This window comes from Sorex araneus, chromosome 8 (genome assembly GCF_027595985.1).
Source record: "Sorex araneus isolate mSorAra2 chromosome 8, mSorAra2.pri, whole genome shotgun sequence".
Taxonomy (NCBI): Eukaryota; Metazoa; Chordata; class Mammalia; order Eulipotyphla; family Soricidae; genus Sorex; species Sorex araneus.
The window spans coordinates 35,585,995-35,598,249 of record NC_073309.1 but is presented as its reverse complement, the minus strand read 5'-3'; the positions used below and the strand labels follow the sequence as shown (position 1 = coordinate 35,598,249).

Genomic DNA, 12,255 nt, shown 5'->3' with positions numbered 1-12,255 from the left:
GGAGAGGCTCTGTCCCTAGGCAGCCCTCACCCTCTCGGGGGAGACGGGCTGTGCAGATTATAGCCTTTCATGTCTTCCGCAAGTGGCGGCTTCGTACCCCCCCCACCACCGCACACACACACATATTTCCACACCACACTCCCCCGCCCCCTTTGAACTCTTCATAGGCTGCTGAAGTGGGATTACCACTCCCCAGTACAGACTGTCTTCCGGTGGAAATGTCGGTGAATAAAGTTTCTCAGAGGCTGCAAGCATCGCGCGCTGAGTTTAATTAGCAGACCCAACCATGCTTCATCCGTGAGATGCTCTCTGCTCAATGCAGATTTAAGGCTGCCGAAATAGCCACTTGGCATCCACAGATTACAACCCCCCAAACTGGGAGCCCTGGCCGAGGAAGCAAAATAATTAAAGCACTTTAGCAGTAATTTCAATAAGATTTCCCACCCCCTTCAATAGGCTTCATAGAAATGACAGGCTTTCTGTAATAATTTGGAAGGCTTTGCCTGCCTTGACTTTAATAGATTTCAATAGGGAATTTAAAAAAAAATGTAAAGAACAAGAAAAATCATGTGCGCCACTATTTTTCTAGCCAATTGGGATAAGTGTTTCTAGATATTTTGATAGATAAATTAAATAATCAAGCTATTCAAAGAGATTAAATTTTATATAATATCTCTGTGGTCCATGATCTGTTTGCTTCTCTATAACTGACACAGATTAGCTGATACAGTTTCCAAATATTTTCTCCCTCTTGAAAACAAATTTACAACAATGCATATGTTCCTGCAAGCAGCAAGTTCCAGTTTACATTTTTAACTTCCCTAGCCAAGTAAGTTAGTATGACGAGGAAGGATGACTTGGTCGTAGACCTCGGAGCATCGTATGGGGGAGGAGTGCAGGCATGGTTAGCACTGAGACAACTCAGTTCCTCACACTGCCATGAAACAGCCGTGTGGCTACAACAAGTTGTCCCCCAGCCAGTGGTGAGATGAGCTAAGGAGCGCCCTTCAGTGAGTTGCTAAAAGGACTAAAAGGACTAAGACAGGGGTCCAGAGAGATAGGGTACAGCAGATAGGGCACTTGCCTTGCTCACTGCCAGCATCATCCAGAGACTGGTCCCTCTAGTGATCCTTGAGGCCAGAGTTAGGAATAAGCCCTGATGAGTGGCAGATGTGGCCCCAAAACCAAAGCTTAAAAAACAAATAAAAATTAGCCCCGTAACACTATTGTCCCATTGCTCACCGATTTACTCGAGCAGGCACCAGTAACATCTCCGTTGTGAGACTTGTTGCTACTGTTTTTGGCATATCGAATACTCCACAGGGAGCTTGCCAGGCTCTGCCATGTGTGTGGAATACCCTCGGCAGCTTGCCGGGCTCTCCGAGAGGGATGGAGGAATCGAACTCGGGTCGGCCACGTGCAAGGCAAACGCCCTACCCGCTTTCAAATAAAAAATAAAAGCACTAAATAAGATGCCAACTACAAGGGCCTGGTATGAGGCAGCCAACCCATAGCATGCCCTCGTGGATGCTGGTTGGCATCTGACTGCCCTCACCTTCACAAGGTGACTCCTGTAACGAAAGGTTGGATTCGATGTTTGCCAAGGTATGGTAAAACCCTGAGAACCCTCCCCTCAGCCTCCTATGAACCAGAGCCCCATCAGAGGGAAGCACGTGGAAAGTTCCGGCATGCAAACAGGCTCCTCTTTATACTCTGGCTGTATGGGCATTTCTACGATTAATCTTGATTTTAGGGGTAGCCTTCTCCAGCTACATAGTGTGAGTTGCTCCTGTACACAATTATACAGGTATAATTTGGTAACAAAACATCAGAACGTTTATTTATTTATTTATTTATTTATTTAAGTTGAGAAGGGGAGGATGGCTGGAAAGGTGTGGAATGAAACCGTAGGAGCTGGTACCATGACATCTAGGCTGAAGAACATTCCGGGAGTGCAAGGAGAAGGGAGAGATAAGAATTATTCGCCCCGGGGCTGGAGCAATAGCACAGCGGGTAGGGCGTTTGCCTTGCACACAGCCGACCCGGGTTCAAATCCCAGCATCCCATATGGTCACCTGAGCACAGCCAGGGGTAATTCCTGAGTGCAGAGCCAGGAGTAAGCCCTGTGCATCGCCAGGTGTGACCCAAAAAGCAAAAAAAAAAAAAAAAAAAAAAAAAAGAACTATTCGCCCCTCCACCCCCATCCCCAGCGATCAAAGACCCAGCTGAACATGATGCAAGTAATCAAGCTACAATGCTTCAATTCAAAACTTTGGGGTTAATAACACTCAAGCCTATGTCACCATTTTTCCCGTGTCACCACACCACTAAGAGTTCTCACTGTAAAGCCACAGACTAAGAATAGGTAGGCAGAGAGGACAGGGGACCCCTACAAACTGATTTTCCTTTCTATGTATCTGTATAATGCCTTTGAAGACTCCACATGGCCCTTCTGCCACCACCCACCTTGGGGTGGGGGGGGGGGGTCCTCTGGCTTCCCAAGCTCTGACTTCCACTGCCTACGACATGAGCTAGGTGCCAGGTGCCAGGATGCTAGAGATGAGCGTCTCAGTCAACCATGATGCAATCACAGGGGCCTTGTGGGAAGTGGGACATGGGAAGGGGAGCAGGACACGGTCAGAACGGGGGGCGGACAGTTCCACGCTGCAGGCCGACGGGACAGGCTCTCTTCTCAGACCCACCGCCTACCTCTCTTAGAACCTCCCTGCCTAAAATCCGTGACAAATGCAATAGCTGCCCTCCCGCAGAGGTTGTTAGGGATGAAACGGATGCAGAATGAATTCATGGTATCGTATAGATGCCATGCCTAGAGCAAAGCAAGTGCTCAAAACCAAGCCGGGAGGGGCTAGAGAGACAGGATGGTGGGGGAGGCACTTGCCTTGCATACAACAGACCCAACTTCGATCCCCAGCACCACATACGGTCTGCCAGTCCCTGCCAAGAGTCATACCTTGAATAGAGAGTCAGAAGTAAACCGTGAGCACCACCAGCTGTGGCCCCCCAAACAAAAACAAACAAACCAACAAAAACTAAGCCAGGACAGAGCAGAGAATGCTGCTTTTCATTCTCAGGTGGATGGGCACAGTGAGGGCCAGAAACCCAGCCCTGGCCCGCAGACGAGCAGATGCCACCGCTCTCGGCACTGCCACCTTGGCTCCTTCGCTCCTGATTCCCGTCATTCTTCCACCATGGAGGTGGCGCCCCTGCTCTCAGCCTCCCATGGCTGCAGGGCACAGGGACACATCTGTCTCTTTGCCAGTCTGTGCTTGCCCTGATGAAGACACATTCCTATGCCCAAGATGCCCACGTCAAAAGCTGGCACCATGGGACCTGACCCTGATATTCCCACCAGAGGGATATTTTAAAAGAAAAAAATGTCCAGAGACATGTTTACTGTCACAATGGGAGGTGCTGCTGGATTCTTGTGGGGAGATGAACCTCCTACAAGGTCCAGGAGAGACTCCACAACAAGCAGGAAATGCCCACCGTCTCGGTGCTGAGAAGTCCTGCTCTACAGAAACAACGCCCCGTGAGCCTGGAAAGTCCCGCCAAAGACCTCAGCCTAAATCCTGTTTCTAGAACAGATAAAGCAGACATCTAACAGGTTCCGAAGCTATAAAAAGGCTTTCCGTGTCCAGTTTAAAATTTTTTTTCATGTAAGAGAAAGAAGAAAGGTCTATAATGATGGGGAGGAGGTGGCAGGGGTCACATCTGGCTTGGGGCTCAGGGGTCTCACCCTGTGCTTCTGGGGGAACCATGTAGTGTCAGGCATCAAGCTCAGGCATCCTGCATACGAGCATATGCTCCAGCCCTCTGAGCCATACCCCCAGCCCCAACATTGATATTTAAAGGTAAAAAGGTGGGTGGCAGGGAGATAAGGACCTGGAGAAATCCTCAAGTCACCCAAACAGTCCTCTGTACAATGGGATCCCAGGTGTGTGCTCCCAGAAGTCTGATGCTGGCAAAGTCTGGCCAAGGAGGGTCCCCTCTCTCTCCACCCCAAACTGCCAGGGCCCAGGAGGCTTGCCGAGTGGCACCTTCCTGCAGTGAGTGCCATCCCACTTTTGCCTTCATCTAAGGGAATAAAGAAATTTGGGGAAGGTGACCCGCATCCCCCAGGGTCAATGTCCACAAGCTCTCTGTCCCCACCTACTTGCTGGTCCCTTCAGCTATTGCAGACACCACACCCAATCCCAATCAACAGCAAACTCTCATCTGTGCTGAGGGTGCAACTGCAGAGGAAGCAAAGCCATCAGGCCAGATGGAGAGTTCAGGGCCCTGAATGATGCCCAGTCCTTCGTGGCCCTCCACGGCCACCATCGTGGTCACACTGCTGGTTCTGAGCATCAAATGGGCCATTTGACTGAGTATCACTGGGCACGGTCCCTTGGGTGTCCCTGATCACTGTTTGGGAGATCTCCCCAACACACACGCACGCGCGCACACACACACACACCCCAAACGAAGGAAGGGGAAATGTCTGCTCAGAAAAGGTGCTTCCAGCGGTCGCTTTTCTGCCCGTGCAGGGGCACACTTCCGCTTCACCACAACCACCTCCCATGGACTGCTGCTGCCTGGCTGGGCTCAGTGTGACCACACGAATGATTCTCTTGTGGGGCTCAGCTCCTCCCCCAGCAAAGGCCTCTCTCTGCCACCAATAGGAACATCACAGGGTTGCAGAGAGAGACTCCAGAGTAACATGAAAAATCGAAGCCCCTGCTTGACAGAGGCCTGGCGGCCAACGCAGGTACACACAGCACGCAAAATACAGAGTGCGTCCCACCCACTGGACAGAGCCCAAGACCCGCTCACTGTCCACCCCACAATCCCATCCCTCCACAGTAACCCCCCCACCCCCACCCCGGCAAGTCCCACAGCAAACAGGATGCTTGCAGCAGGCTTGGGTCACAAGTCTTACCAGCAGTGGGGTCGTCCCAACACGACAAGTCTGTGCTGGCTTCCAGACTCCCACCCTGTTCTTCAAAGACTCAGAGATGGGCAATGTCCCAGAGCTCAGGTCATCCCACACCTGGAGCCAGGAGGAAGCAGCTGCCCTCACCTGCTCCAGGCCATGGCTGCGGAGGCGATGGGGAGGGTCCTGTCCTCAGCACGGTCTATTGATGACCTGCAGACGGCACACGTCTATTCTGAAACTTGCACTGAGTCTCACTTTAAATAATGCTGAGAACAAAATGCAAGCTGATATTTCAGCTTACTTAAAGAGCTTATTAAAAACACTAAATCCAAAGATGTTAAAAAGCTATAATTGTCCTCATTCAAACTGGAAAAATAAATCTATTTGCTTTCTTCTTTTATGATCTTCTTCCCAAAAAAAAAAAAAAGTTCATCTATATTCTCATGAGCATCATCGCTGTCTTTTCTTTTTTCCCCTCCATTCAAAGCACTTTAAAAAACACCTGTGCCATTCATAGCCAACTTTTGAGCAAAAGGCAACCCCATTTGGGGAAGGCTGTTTAACTCTGATTCCCTCATGCCACAAGATAAGCTTGTCTTGCTCAAAAAGTAAGATGGAGTTCAGAGTTCACTTGAATGGGCTTGTGGATTTTATAGGTCTGAGCTGATGAAAATGTCTTTGGTTACCTAAGGCAGAGCAGACAACCTAATTGGGCAGCTTTTGGGGGGCTCAGCAGGCAGCAATTCCATGTCTCAGCACAGCCTTCAGCACCCGATGGGCAACTGTGGTAAGGCTGCACACTCTGGCACCCTCCTGTCCTTCCGAGTAATGGGGGTGACTGGCCTCGGGCTTGGACCACAGTAGCGTGACCGTCGCTCCCTGCCTGCCCCACGTCTTCCGTGAAGACAGCCCCGGCCAGCAGTTAACTTGCTGAGTTGTGAGGATCTCAAGCCTGCTCAGAAGTGAAGCACTCCAGGCACAGAACTAGATGGGTTTTCAGAGCAGTGGTCCAAGAGAATGCAAATTTATTGAAAGCGCTTTCTCCAGGTTTTCCATAATTACCATTTATGTCTCTAGGAACAGTTTCCCTGAACCCAGTTTAGGGTGAAAGCATTTTAGAGACTTTCTCTGCAGATGACATATGAGGTACTAACCTTTTTGCATATGCCCAGATGTTAAGTTCATTTTCATCACATTTATGCAAATTTCATATGAACAGTAAATCAAAAGAAATCTTAAATCATCGTACACTATTTTAAAATCTACACTAAATCCAGTTTACTTGCAGTGATATTAGCATAAAGCACAGTTAAGGACCAAAGGTAGAAAACGTCTGTCACACTCCCTTCTCCCATGCTATGGCCCCAGAGAGACCTGGGGTCCCATCCATCAGTCAGATCCAAATGTCTCTGCTTGCTCACAATCAGATTAAAGTTGTATCAGATTAAAGACGGTCTGGAAATGGAACCCTTCTAAAAGTTTTCTGAACTTTGGCAAATTAGGGGTTCCTCAGCCTCAGGCCTACCATGCATGTCAGTGGCTGGACTCAGTGCTCCAAGGCACTGTGAGACTTCTGGTAGCTTGCTCCCTCCTCAGCGGGTGGGGGAGTTAATTCCTAGGGCTCTGGGGCCTGCATTTGTCAAAGGGAGGACGTCAGTGCTATCATTACCAAGCAGATCAGCCAGGCGGCTAACGGTGCAATCAGGAGACATTTGCACTCCGCTATCAGAATGACATCATAACTAAAGCAGCCTTCAGCCAGAAGTCTAAGCAGTGGCCGGAGGTCTGCCCTGGCGCCCCCCTGTGACTCCCCAAGCAGAAAACTGAGTGCCCTACTCCTTGGGGGGCTCTGCAGCAGGTCCAGCCCCCACAAAGTTCCCAGACAAACAGGAACTCGGGGACAGTTTTCTCCCAAACACAAGGACTTCCCCCCCCCCAGGTTCACTGTAAATAAAAATAATATCTAATGTATTTTTTAAAAAATAAAATCGGAGGTGCTACCAATCCAACTTCCTTGACAGACAAGGGTTGTTGAGAATTGGTGACTGCGGCTATGTTTTGGCTTACAACGTGTGGCCTTTCCAACAGAACTGTCGTTCTCTCTGTGACCCTGTCTTCAGCGAAGAAGCTTTTGCAGTCTCTCCATCCAGCAACAGAACTAAATGATGGTGGCTTGGGAGGGGGGGAGGGATAATAGGGAGACAAACTAAGGGAGAAGCCTTGTCTGCTTTTGTTGTTGTTGTTGTTGTTGCTTTAGCATCATTTTAAATTACAGCTCACACACGTTAGGCGCGTGCCCACGCGCGCGCGCGCGCGCGCGCGCACACACACACACACACACACACACACACACACACACACACACACACACACCTTAGAATAATAGGGGAGGCATTTGGCTAAGAGCAGCATCAGCCACTGCTCGCCCAGCAGCCTTCCCCGCTGGCGTGCTCAAAGCTCTGCCCTCCAGCACGGCGGGGACCGACTACCCGACCCCAGGTGCCCAACTCTGCCGCGCCTTAAAGATCGCCTCCCAGGGCTGGCTACAGGTACACGCGTGGTCCGATCATCTCACCTGGACCGAAAAGTCGTGAGGCTGAAAAGAAAAAAAAAAAAAAAAGTTGTGCGCGCTGCCAGGCGGACTGCCGGGGAGCCAGCGAGCGGCTGCGTCCTCCCGCCGCCGAGCAGCCCTCACCCGAGGCCCGTCCGGCCGCGCGCGGCTCGCGGCGCCTCGCTCGCCGGCTCTGCGCGCTAACCTCGGGGCACGCCGAGGCCACTGCAGGGCACTTACTTGGCACTTGCTTTTGAGCGTGCAGGTCGTCGCGGTTTTCACTTGGGTTTTCAAACAAGTTTCAGGAAGGAAGAAGGCAAAAAAAAAAAAATCCAATTATGCAAATAGGCGCCGGACTGGGAGGCGCGGGTTGGATCTGACGCCGCTACTGTACGAGTTCTCCGAGCAGCCCCGGCCCGGCAGATTTATGGGGGCGCGTCACGGCTACGCCAGGTCCCGCCGCCGGATCATCTCGAAGTTAATTAAAGCGGTAATGTCCACTTTCCCGGCGACCCTCCGCGCGCGGGTTTACGGTTTCACCATCCAGCCCGACCCGGGCGGGGCGGGGGCGCTCTCTCTCTCCCCCCCTCCACTCGCCTCTCTTCCTTCTCTCTTCTGCTCCCCCTCTTTTCCCTCTCTCTATCTCGCCCCCCCCCTCTTTTCCCCTCTTTCGTCTCTTTAAGTCGCCTGCCTTCCACTCCGTGAACAATGAACAAAGATGTGAGTGATGGGAAAAGATCGCCCCCTCCCAGCCCCAGCAGTAAGCAAAGACGGCCTTAAAGTAAAAAAAAAAAAAAAGAAGAAAAGAAAGAAAGAAAAAAAAGAAGAAAAAACCCAGTTGCTAATATCAAAGTGGGCAAGAACACAGTGCGTTCCTAGTCGACCCCCCCACCCTCATACACATACACACACACAGACACACACACACACACACGCACGCACACGCACACACACGCATTCGCACGCACGCTCACACCATTCCAAGTTCACCTAAGCCCTTGCTGGGGGCGGGGGCGCCCAGGCCAGGGCTCTAGGGGCTGCCCAACTCTCGGGGAGTACCCGGAGCCCGGGGACTGGTGGAAGTCGGGGTGGGGGGGGGCAGTGGGGGGGAGGGGAGGTGGCGGCGCTCAGACTTAGCTCGCTTCCCGCGCCCCCCGGCCTGCGGCCCTCCCCCCACTCCCGCCCCGCATCTTAACACCGGCCAGCCCGGTCCGGCCGCCCGCCCGCTCGGGCTGCCCGGCGGCCGGATGCGCTCAGCAAACGCGGCCCCTGTCGGATTTCTGCTAAACTGCACGGCGGCCGCGGCCGCCCGGAGAAGGCGCTGGAGGAGCCCGAGGCCGGCCGCGCGCGCACGCACCCGCCCGGCCCGCCGCCCGCGCCCGCCCGCCGCCCGCCGCCCGCGGCCGCCCGCCGCCCGCCGCCCGCTCGCCGCCGCCGCCGCCGCACGCACCCCGGGCGCAGCGCCCGCAGCCCCGCCGGCCCCCCGGGCGCCCGAGCCCCGCAGGCCGGGACACGGCCGCGCGGCCGCCGTATTTTCTGCTAAAGTGAAAACGAAGGCGGCTGACAAATCACGTCTCCTGCGAGGCACTCGTTAGACATAACAATATCCGGCAAACAAAACCCCAGCCTCGGCCGCGACCCGCACGCGACGCTGGGACCCCGCCCTGCCGCTTCCAACGGGCCCCAGCTCCCGGCGGCCGCCCCCGCCAGTCCCCTTGAAGGAGCATGCCTGCCGACCCTCTCCCTAACTCGGACGGGGGGTGCTCGTTGGCCAGGAGGCGGACAGTAGGCACGCTCACAATACAGAAGTTGGGGGGGGGGGACGGATAGGGAGTGACAACTTTCCACCTGTCCCCAAAGAAAGCCCGGCAGGAGTTTCCTGCGATGCCTTCGGAGGGGGAGGGGTGGGGACAGTCTCCCTCTGCCCGGTCCCCCCTTTTCTTGCTTTTCCCCCTAACTTCCCGACGCCTGCGTTTCCACCTTCCACTTCATATACATCCATCTATATGGATGGAGATATCTATATTTCAAATTATTTGCAAAACTGCAACAGATGGGCGCGTCGAGATCTGGACACTTTCCTACTCATCATCAAAGAAAAGCTTCCCCCCCCTTTTTTTTTGCCTAAAATACATTCCGGTCCCGCCTACGACTGTTTTCCTCAATTCTTCATCTTCAAAAAATAATGTCGTGAAGCAGAGAGGTAGAGCAGCAAAGATGATTCCCCCCCCCCAAACCATACATCTGGGCGAGAAGGTCCATTCCCCCAAAATGCGCTCTTCCCCGCCGCCCCCAACCCCCTGCATCTTCCCCGCCTTCCAGAGCCCCCCACGCCCGCACTCCCTCGCTCTGATTGGCCTCGTTTCTGCCAGCCCAGGGCTGGCCGGCTCAGTTCCCTCCATAACCTGTTACTTATTTCTTTCTTTATTCGTATCTTGGGGCCCCCGATTGGCCCCCAGGCCTGGGCTGGGCCGCGGCAGGTGCTGCAGGCGCCGGCCGCGCGAGCGGGCGCCACGACCTTTCCCTGGGGGTCGCGGGTTCGGACCCAGGCACCCAGGCCCGGTCGAGCCCCCCCCCCCCGCCCTCCCCTACCCCCGGCCTCGGCCTGGCGCGGCTCCCGGGGCGCAGGAGGCCACTGCAAAAACACAAAATGGCAGGTCTAGGCGGCCTGGGCGCCCGCAAGTTTCACACGCTGGAAGCATCAGCTAACTTTGATTTAAAAAAAAAAAAATTTAAGGAATTACCCTCTCCACCCCCCCCCACCCCCGGCGGCGTTGGCGGCGGCGGCGGCGGGGCCGGAATCCCGCGACAAGCCGCGCAACCAGAAAAGGGGGCGAGGAGGGAGAGTGGAGGCGCGGGCGGAGAGAAAAATGGGGAGAGCCACTTGGGCAGAAGTTTCCGCCGCCCCGGCCTCCCGGGCTTCGCCTCGCTCCCCCATCACCGCCGCCACCGCCCCCCACCCCAGCCCCAGTCCCCTTTGAAAGTTTCCCGGGCCCGAGCGGCGGGGGGCGCGCGGGGGGCTGCTGCGGGCTTGGCGCGTCCGGCTGCGCCCGCCTCGGAGCCCGAGAGACGCCGGTTCAAAGTAACGGTCCCGGGACCGCGGGCGGCGGGAGGCTCGCCGCCGAAGTTGCCCGCGCCCCGCCGGAGCCGGCCGCCCGCCCGCGGTCTCCGCGGCTCCTCTTCCCCCCCGCTGACAGCTCCTCTCGCCAACGTCACAGCCACGGATATTTAATTAGACCGTATTTTTTTAATCGCGATGGGGCGAGAAGGAAGCCGGCGGCAGGCCTCGGCCAGGCGAGCGAGGAGGGAGGTGGGGGGGGAGGGGATGGAGGTGGTGGTGGTTGGGGTGGGGGGGGCCGGCGACGCCAAGAGTCCAAACTCACTTTGCCACCTCCCCGGACGCCGGGGCCGGCCCCCACCCCCGCACCCCACCCGCTGCGCCGCCCCGCGCGCGCGCCCCCCCCCCCAGCCCCCAGCCGCGCCGCGCCGCGCCCCGCCGGGCCCCCCCCCTCCCACCTTTGTTTTCCTTACCTTAAACATTGAAACGCGGGCGTCGGGAGCAAAGTCGGGCACGTAAGCGGAGCGTTGTAAAAGATTGTGTTCAATGAATAATGAAACATGTCCACATGATTGACTTGATCATTTTCCGGGGCTGAGGGGGGACGGGCGCCCTGCTCGCGCGCCTCGCTCGCCCACTCGGCAGAGCCCCGCGAACTGTTCCCAGCCCCGCCGGGGCAGGGCGGGCTCGATTTTCATCTGCCTCTTTTCAGAATCGCCCCGTTCATTGATACTCATCACCCAGCCCCAGCAGACATCCCCGTCCCCGGCTCGGCCTCCCCCTATCTGGTAGGTGAAATGCATTGTACCATTAAAAACGCTCTCCATTGTCGCCCTGGCATAATTCACAGCAACTAGATAGGTCTTGCGGCATTTAGCTTTGATGAGCCAGAGACTGAACCCTTGATATAATAATCTACAAAGAATGGTGTGTGATCGTCCATTTTTTCTCTCTGTCTAGCAACTAAGAAACCATTTAACACAGCGCAGCTTGCTTCTGACCTTGAGCTCATGTAAACACACTTATTAAAATCTATCTATTCTCCAAGAGCTACATTCTGATTGTCAGACTCGTTACTGAGACATATATCAGCCCCTTCGCTTGTCACTACTTTGCATTCCTGCCTTTGACTAAAGAATTTTTTATCCAGCCGAGAGGGAGAGAGGGATTGCCACGGAGGGAGAGGGGAGAGAGAGAGAGAGAGCAAGAGAGAGAGAGAGAGGGAGAGACGGAAAAGGGGTGAGGAAAACGCGTAATTCTTACCTGCTCCTGAAACTATTTAAAGTCTGTTTCTTTTCTGGGGGGAAAAAAAAACTCCCGGGTGAATCTCGGTGGACAGCGGGACGCGGAGAATCAGTCACAGCCCGGGCGTTTAAGGGAGTCATCAGCGATCAAATGACGTTGATCCGCGCTGTAACCTTGTGGCGTATTTAATGTAAATAAGGCAGTTATGTTGCCAATCGCCGCGATACAAACACGGAGAGGTCCTCAGCCTCGCCTCCCGCGCCTGCCATTAGAGGCGACTTTATTTACAGACACTATTTAGGAGATCATGATAATTCTAAAACAATACTAGTGCCAAATGATTATGAAAATATGATTTTAATTAATCACGTAGTAGGCAAGGAAATTAGCATACGGTAATTAAACTTCGAGAAAAACGTCACGCAGGTTCTCTGCCTTATGGGTCCAGAATAATCATCACACGGT

The 12,255-nt window shown here is 54.4% G+C and overlaps 1 protein-coding gene across 9 annotated transcripts in view; it reads right to left on the bottom strand.

Moving 5' to 3' along the window:
- Positions 1–12,028, bottom strand: part of ZNF536 (zinc finger protein 536) — a 442,277-nt gene extending 430,249 nt beyond the window's left edge. For 3 of the 9 annotated variants that reach the window (XM_055145193.1, XM_055145196.1, XM_055145201.1), the window contains exon 1: positions 11,809–12,028. The gene's annotated coding sequence lies outside the window, so the exon portion shown is untranslated. Of the gene's footprint in view, positions 1–4,939; positions 5,307–11,018; positions 11,207–11,808 lie in introns of those variants that run through there. The other 6 variants (XM_055145199.1, XM_055145200.1, XM_055145202.1 and 3 more) reach the window with 4 other exon arrangements.
- Positions 12,029–12,255: the final 227 nt, after the last annotated feature.